This window comes from Pelecanus crispus, chromosome 8 (assembly GCF_030463565.1).
Source record: "Pelecanus crispus isolate bPelCri1 chromosome 8, bPelCri1.pri, whole genome shotgun sequence".
Taxonomy (NCBI): domain Eukaryota; kingdom Metazoa; phylum Chordata; class Aves; order Pelecaniformes; family Pelecanidae; genus Pelecanus; species Pelecanus crispus.
In genome coordinates this window covers 25,608,801-25,615,411 of record NC_134650.1, presented here as the reverse complement: position 1 = coordinate 25,615,411, position 6,611 = coordinate 25,608,801, and the positions used below count along the sequence as shown (strand labels likewise).

Sequence of the window (6,611 nt, the reverse complement as noted above, 5' to 3'; positions counted from 1 at the left end):
AAGGGCCCTTCCTCCCCCGCCTCAGCGGGTCTCTCGCGCCCCGAGCCCGCCGCCCGGTGTCTCTGTCAGGGCCCCGTGGCCCCTCCCTGACAAACCCAGCGTCCCCACCTGTCCCGGGGCCACCCAAGCCGTCCCTAGGCCGGAAGCCCCGTCGCACGGGGAGGCTCCGCCGGGCCCTGTCACCCCCGCGGGCCGGCGGCAGGAGGTGGCTGAGGGGAACCTCAGCCTGCCCTGGGCCCACCTCGCCCGCTCTGGCTACAACTGTCCCTGCGTTGTAACGGTGACAGGGTTTCACCCCAAAGAAGGAGGTGAGAAAGGTTTCCACGCAAGGCCGGCTAGGCCCACCCTAAGAGGGCTGTTGGCCCTGAGTGAGGAAGTAGACAATGAGCTGCAGCCAGAACTGCAGATCCTGAAATTAATTTTTAACTCCCCTAACAAGAGCTATACAATGAAAAACCTTATTACATTAAAAAAAAGGGGAATTGCTCAGCTTGCTTGCAGTGAAAGAAGTTAGCACAGAAGGTGTGGGCTGCTAGAAAAAAGCCTTCAAATAAATACTTGCAAACAGATAAGTGGTCTGACATGGTCTCACTGGAGGCCCTCACCACGTTCACTCAAGCTGCAGCAGAGAGGGCTTATACAGGTGCAGAATCTTTGTTATTGGATAGTTTAGATCATAGAGCTGAGCCTGAAAGACAGCTCAGCTAGTTGTCCCATACCGGGCATGGCCCAGCTCTGAAGGTTCCCGAGTCTCTGCCAGCAAACCTGAGCATTATCTGTCTGCTTCTTAGAGAGAAACGGCATTGCACAACCCTGGAAAGAGATGTGTCCACAATGCATTTGTCCAGGCTTGCTGCTGAAGGCAGTACTAGGAAAGGAGATAAAGGTGGCTGACATGGAGCCTCTTTCCTAGATGCTAATGTTGCATGAACAAGTCTTCCAACAGGTTTCTCCTATTCGAAAAAGGCAAACCTGAGTGCCAACACTGTGACAGTTACGATCTCATGGCTTCTTACCCCATGTGGCCTGGAAATGGAGACTGCAGAGAGCTGATACACCACTGAGTAGAAATGAAGAGTACCTGAACAATAAATAGGTGATATTTTTTCCCCTCTCTCCCCCTTGTTTTCTGACTGAAGTGCTGGTTCAGTCCTGGGAGAAAATTATGAGCTTTTTCATTGCCTTTATCATGACATTCTCAGATCTCCAGCTGCCAGCCTGAGATGTGTTCATGTGCTCTGCACCTTGTGGCTGCTACTGATGTCTCCCCGACAGGGGTAAAGATGTCAATGGAATGACTGGCACCATCCTGACTGCAATTCTTTTCGGACTCAACTTAAGGATTTCTGTCATGAATAAAATCTGGTTTTTAACTTGTGGAGCCTCTGAGACATGGGTAAACAGTTTGTGCACAGAAACCTTGACCCATCAGATTTATCTAGGAAGATCTAGGAACTTGGCTGATTACACACCAATGCAAAGCTGTGAATATACAGAAAAAGCTACTTCTCATTTGTTCTTCACATGGAAAGACAAAGGAGATTGATGTGCCTGATATGGATCACCTGGGGTCCTTGTTCTAGCTGATGTGTTGTGGAGTCAGTTCCAAATATAGGATCCAAGCCTGGAACTTGCAGGCCTTGGGATAAAATGGTGTTGATTTTCCTTCTGCTGTTCCTGTAGTAGCCACTATAGTGGGATAAGTATCTTTGAGGATGTGACTACCCAGCCATAGTACCAGCTATAGTAGCTCCTTTCTGCTCCATGCAGTGTAGTTTTTAATTTTTGAAGGAGGGAGGCAGTAAGAATTTGAGGGAGAATTGCTGTGTGATTTGAGAGGAAAAGTAGAAATGAGATGGTGAGGGCTGAATAGAGCATCCTGAGAAGGAAGTAACTGGGGTTTAGGGATGCTTTTCTTGTGTGACATCTGTTCCTAAATCATATTCCATCAGAAAGTACGTACCCAGAGAGAAGTGAAGCCGTGAAGGTCCGTCAGCAGACAGTAACCTTACCACCCACAGAAGCACACCATTTTTGTTCTTTTCCTGCGTAGTGATTCCGAGATGAGTTGTGGGACCAGTGCAGGTATGGCTGGTGCCTTCCAGTTGCCTGTCTGGTCTCTGGGGCTGCCCCAGCACACCTATCTGAACTGTAATATTTCTGTGGGGAAACAATCAGCCCTTTGAAGTGAGAACTGACTGGGCAGCAGCTGAATGATGCTGATTATTTTTTAGCAGAGGTTAAGAAGCATATCATCCAGGAGCCTAGGCAGCATCGAAGCCCTGCTTTGCTGGGCAGTATGTGCAAGTGGACAAGAGAGTTAATTTTTAGCCTAGCAAATGTGCAGTCTAAAAGCCATAGAATAATCACAGCAATGAAGATGGGACTGTGCCATGACGCGCATGACAAAAGTACACACTTGGCTTGGTAGCATCTGTCCTTGACCAGAGGTGAGCACATTTTCCTTGGCCACTTCTCACCCAGCCGTTAGGTGATGATGAGTTTGTGATGCTGCGACCCTGGGAGTGCTCCTGTGTTTTGCTCTGGAGGAAAGTGAAAGCTTTGGATGCTTCCTCCTTGCTGCTGGTCCTGGGATGCTGCTGCTGCTTTCTGGGAATGATACAAGGAGCCTGTCAGGCTGCCTAGACTCTGATCAACTATAGCAAGGGAAGGCAACCCCAAGAATGGGCCTCAACACCCTTCATCATGAGAGTAAAAAGAGGCCATGTAGTAAGATGGAGAGAAGGAAAAGAAGGGCAAGGAGAAGGCTGAGGTTGTTGGCACTGTCTCTCTCAATTTAGCCCTGATTTAGCCAAGAATTTCAGCATTTCTGCTGTCTGTGTAGAGAGCAGGGAAGTCTGAGGCTGCATCAAGAGAGATATATCATATCATCCAGCCTATCAGTCTCTGCTTTCCAGCACACCAGTTCCCACAGGGAGCCTCCGCATAACGACGCTCACTGGCACGGTAACTTCTGCCCTGTCACATCAGGGCCCTGGGCATGGGGCAGAGGTAGGATCAGTGGGAAGGACTGTAAGAGGAGGCAGTTTTGAAAGCTGGAGGCAGGACACGAGACAGGGAAACAGGAGGACTTGGCATGGGAACACACCGACTTCCAACACAATGGCTTCCAATGACAGAAAGGAACTGCAGATAAAGAGTTTGGGTAAAATGCTGGAGGATAATCCTTGTGGAGGAACCCACCGTGCGACAGATGCTGTTAGAGGTCATGAAAACAGCCATATGTCCAATAACTTAGTGGGAGTGATACTGATCTCTAAAATACAGGTGAACTGAGAAAGCCTTGTGCATGTGCAGAGAAGATGGTTAGGGTTTCATGTACAGGAGAGAGAGTTTGGCATTGGAGAGAAGCTTCTCTGTCTTTCTCCTGTTTGATTCTGTCTCTTAACTTTTCTTGTCACATAAGAGCCCCTCTGTCCCTTCCCATCTGTATCTGATCATGAAGCACTTAACATAGAGCTCAGGCTACAGGTCACCACCTTGCTCTCACAGGGGCTTCGTGGCCAAAGCTCTTTTTATACTCCCTTCTCACAAAGACTGATTTTCCCTTATTAAAGTTCAGAAACCTTAGTCCTTGGACATACAAACACTTTGGGTAGAGCCAAGTGATTAGGTGCACTACCTTCAGAAAAATGTCTCATTTAATTCAGAGGTGTGGATCACATGGCTTGTACAGATGTATAGAGTTATTAGGTAAAGACTACGTATGTTAGAATGCCGTTTTCACTCAGTCTAGCCTGAGCTTCAACCAGTCATGGTGTGATTTTGGCAGCTAGTTTGGGAAACCAGGGAAGGAACAACCAGAAACTCTACAGATATCAAAAATCTCATCAGCCAGCTGATAACCTGACTAGCAGCTCTACCTGTTATAGGGAGGCTGTGTTATCCTCATCCATGTTGCCAGGACTTTAGGATTGCATGGCTAAATATGCCACAGATACGAGTTACATTTCTAGATTTCTTGTGTAACTGGAAAGCTGAACTGGTAGGTGAACTTGTACCACAACACTGGATATAGGCTACTTAGGGAATACATAACTTGTTTAGTGCTTGAGCTCTGCAGCTGGAGGATGTTGAGCAAGAATGCATGATCTTAAGTAAAACAAAATTGTTACCCACTGGGTTAAAGGGTATCATATTATGGCAGAAAAACTTAAAAATAGGTACAGAACCCAGAAAGGGAGTTACTATTAATCTCTAGGGGTGATTGTTATAAACATGAAATTAAGGTTTTCCCTTAGAACCATAAAAGACATTTTAAATAAACATTTTTCAAGTCCCCTTCTAGGGCTAATGCTTGATAATATACACACACAGGAATACAGCAACCAAAAATAGTCGAAGCTGGTAGAAGAAAAATACCGTGAGGGTACAGGCTAGATGAGAATACAGGACGCAGAAAGGTGAGGACTTGAAATGGAAGAAAAAGTATTTGCACTGAGCAGTAATACAGTTTATCTGTTAGCATATTAAGGTGCCTTCCTACAGAATTAGCCTCTTAATTCACTGCCAGTGCCATTGCTCACTTACCTTAATTTAGCAGCAAATGGGGGAAAGTGTGCATGAGGAAGAGTGTTCACTTTTGTCATGCAGCTTCATTTAACATTCCCAGTTAAACCCAAAAATGTGACACTTGAGGCAACGCTGAAATTTTTTGCCGCTTACAATTGTTTCAGACCAATAGCTCTAAACCAATGTGAAATTAGGAAGTTTGGGAAGCAGAATTACAAATTCAAAGATACTACATGCTAGTTCTTCCCTGCACTAGGCTAGTTCATGGGAGGCCATGCCTTCTCCTTTCTCCACCAAGCATAACATGGGAGACTCGTGCTGTCCCTCCAGCAGAAGCCCTGTGTGGGAGGCCTGGCTCTTGCTGCTCAAATCGCTCCTGGCTATTTAGAGAACACCCCTGTCCTAACAGCCATTTGCTCATCAAAATAGCTCTAACCCCTGTGCAGGCCAGCATGTAATACACTGAACAGACCTCAACTCCTCTTCCTCACCCTACACAAATATAAAGATATTCATGCTGTTGCAGCCACGGAGTTCCTGAGGAATAAAAAAAACACTGCGAAAGAGAAGACAAGCTACAGCCACCAACCTTTCAGAAACATATATATACACAGCACAGAAACAGGAAACCTAACAAAACAAAATATACTTTATTAAAATTAAGCATGTTAGCACCTCAGTGTAACCTGGAGAAGTTGAACAGTCCAGCAGTTAACCAGTCCAGCAGGCCGAATGGCTGAACGTCCTGAAGTGCATTCCAATGGTAGAAAAAGTACCACGACTGTTATGACACACACGTTCTCAAGAAGCTAGGATGCACAACCGGTCTCGTTTGTAAGGAGAGACGTCATGCTGCCTATTATCTTGATGGGAGCATAGATCTGCTGGACCAATTACATATGTTAAATCAGATGGTGTAGCAGGTATCTGCTTTCCCTACAAAAAAACCCAAAACCAAAACCAAACCAACCAACCAAACAAATCGCTGCTTACTTGACTCGCAGGAAAATTAGTATACCACAGAGCTGAAGTTAAGAGCTACATATCAGATTGGAAAAAATAAATTAAAATGAAATAATGGGAAATACTTAGTACATGAATAGACCTGTAGTATCCTTACAGTCGACCATCCAACTCAGCACACACGTTAATAGAAAACTGACCCATGCATCACATAGCAGGCTGTGACAACCCATGCCTTTAGCTGAATGGGCTACATGATCAATAGATAAACCTCCAGCTACCAAATCCCACTGCGCCCTTTTGTTCGGTCATATATAGTATTGAAACAGACAGTTGTAAAGCTGTGTTAGCTGGAGTCACAAAGATTACAATATTTTTAAACTAAAGATACTTTTTACATTTAGAAAATACTTCTATAAAATTTAGTAAAACTGACATCCCGATCTACCGAGCGTAATGCACTCTGATTATAGGAGAAAGATCTCACAGCCCCAGGAGACACCTGGGCATTCCTCCCTCAAATGTAATTATGGGCACACTGTGGTGAACTGCCTTTTGTTTTCAACATCCATTGCTATCGAAGCCATATCCCTAAGTACACATCGCCACAGAGTTATGCAGGTGCACCAGGTACCCTCCTCCTCCTCCAAAGCGCTGAGGTATCTGTTCTACCAGCTAACCTGGAAGTACATATTCAAGCCAAATTAGTAGCCTTGTTACCCTCACTCCACCCTCTTTCTAGCCAACGTTGATTTGGTTTCCTGTTGCTCAAAGTGAGGGGACTAATGCTGGCTAGAAACAGAAACTACACAATCATTCCACATAGATTTTTTTACAATACTCTTAAATCTCGGTTTAGAACACGCAAGCATGTTTCAGAAAGGTCTTGCCTAATGTACAGATTATTAGTCATGCCAACTAGTTTAGGATTAGACAGCAAGGGTTTGCAACCACTGCAGATAAACTGGCTTTGCTTCTTTTTCATCCCGGTTCTCTGAACGAAAGCCAAGAATTCAAATTCCGACGTGTTACAAAGCCTCCATTTCATTAGAGGGAGTTCTTAAGCCAATGAGATAAACTACAGCCATCAAATGCCACCGGGTTCTTTGTACCAG

The 6,611-nt window shown here is 45.4% G+C and overlaps 1 protein-coding gene across 3 annotated transcripts in view; it reads right to left on the bottom strand.

Moving 5' to 3' along the window:
• The window catches only part of RSPRY1 (ring finger and SPRY domain containing 1), a 281,438-nt gene that overhangs the window by 38,053 nt on the left and 236,774 nt on the right, over nt 1-6,611 (bottom strand). The window lies entirely within an intron of this gene.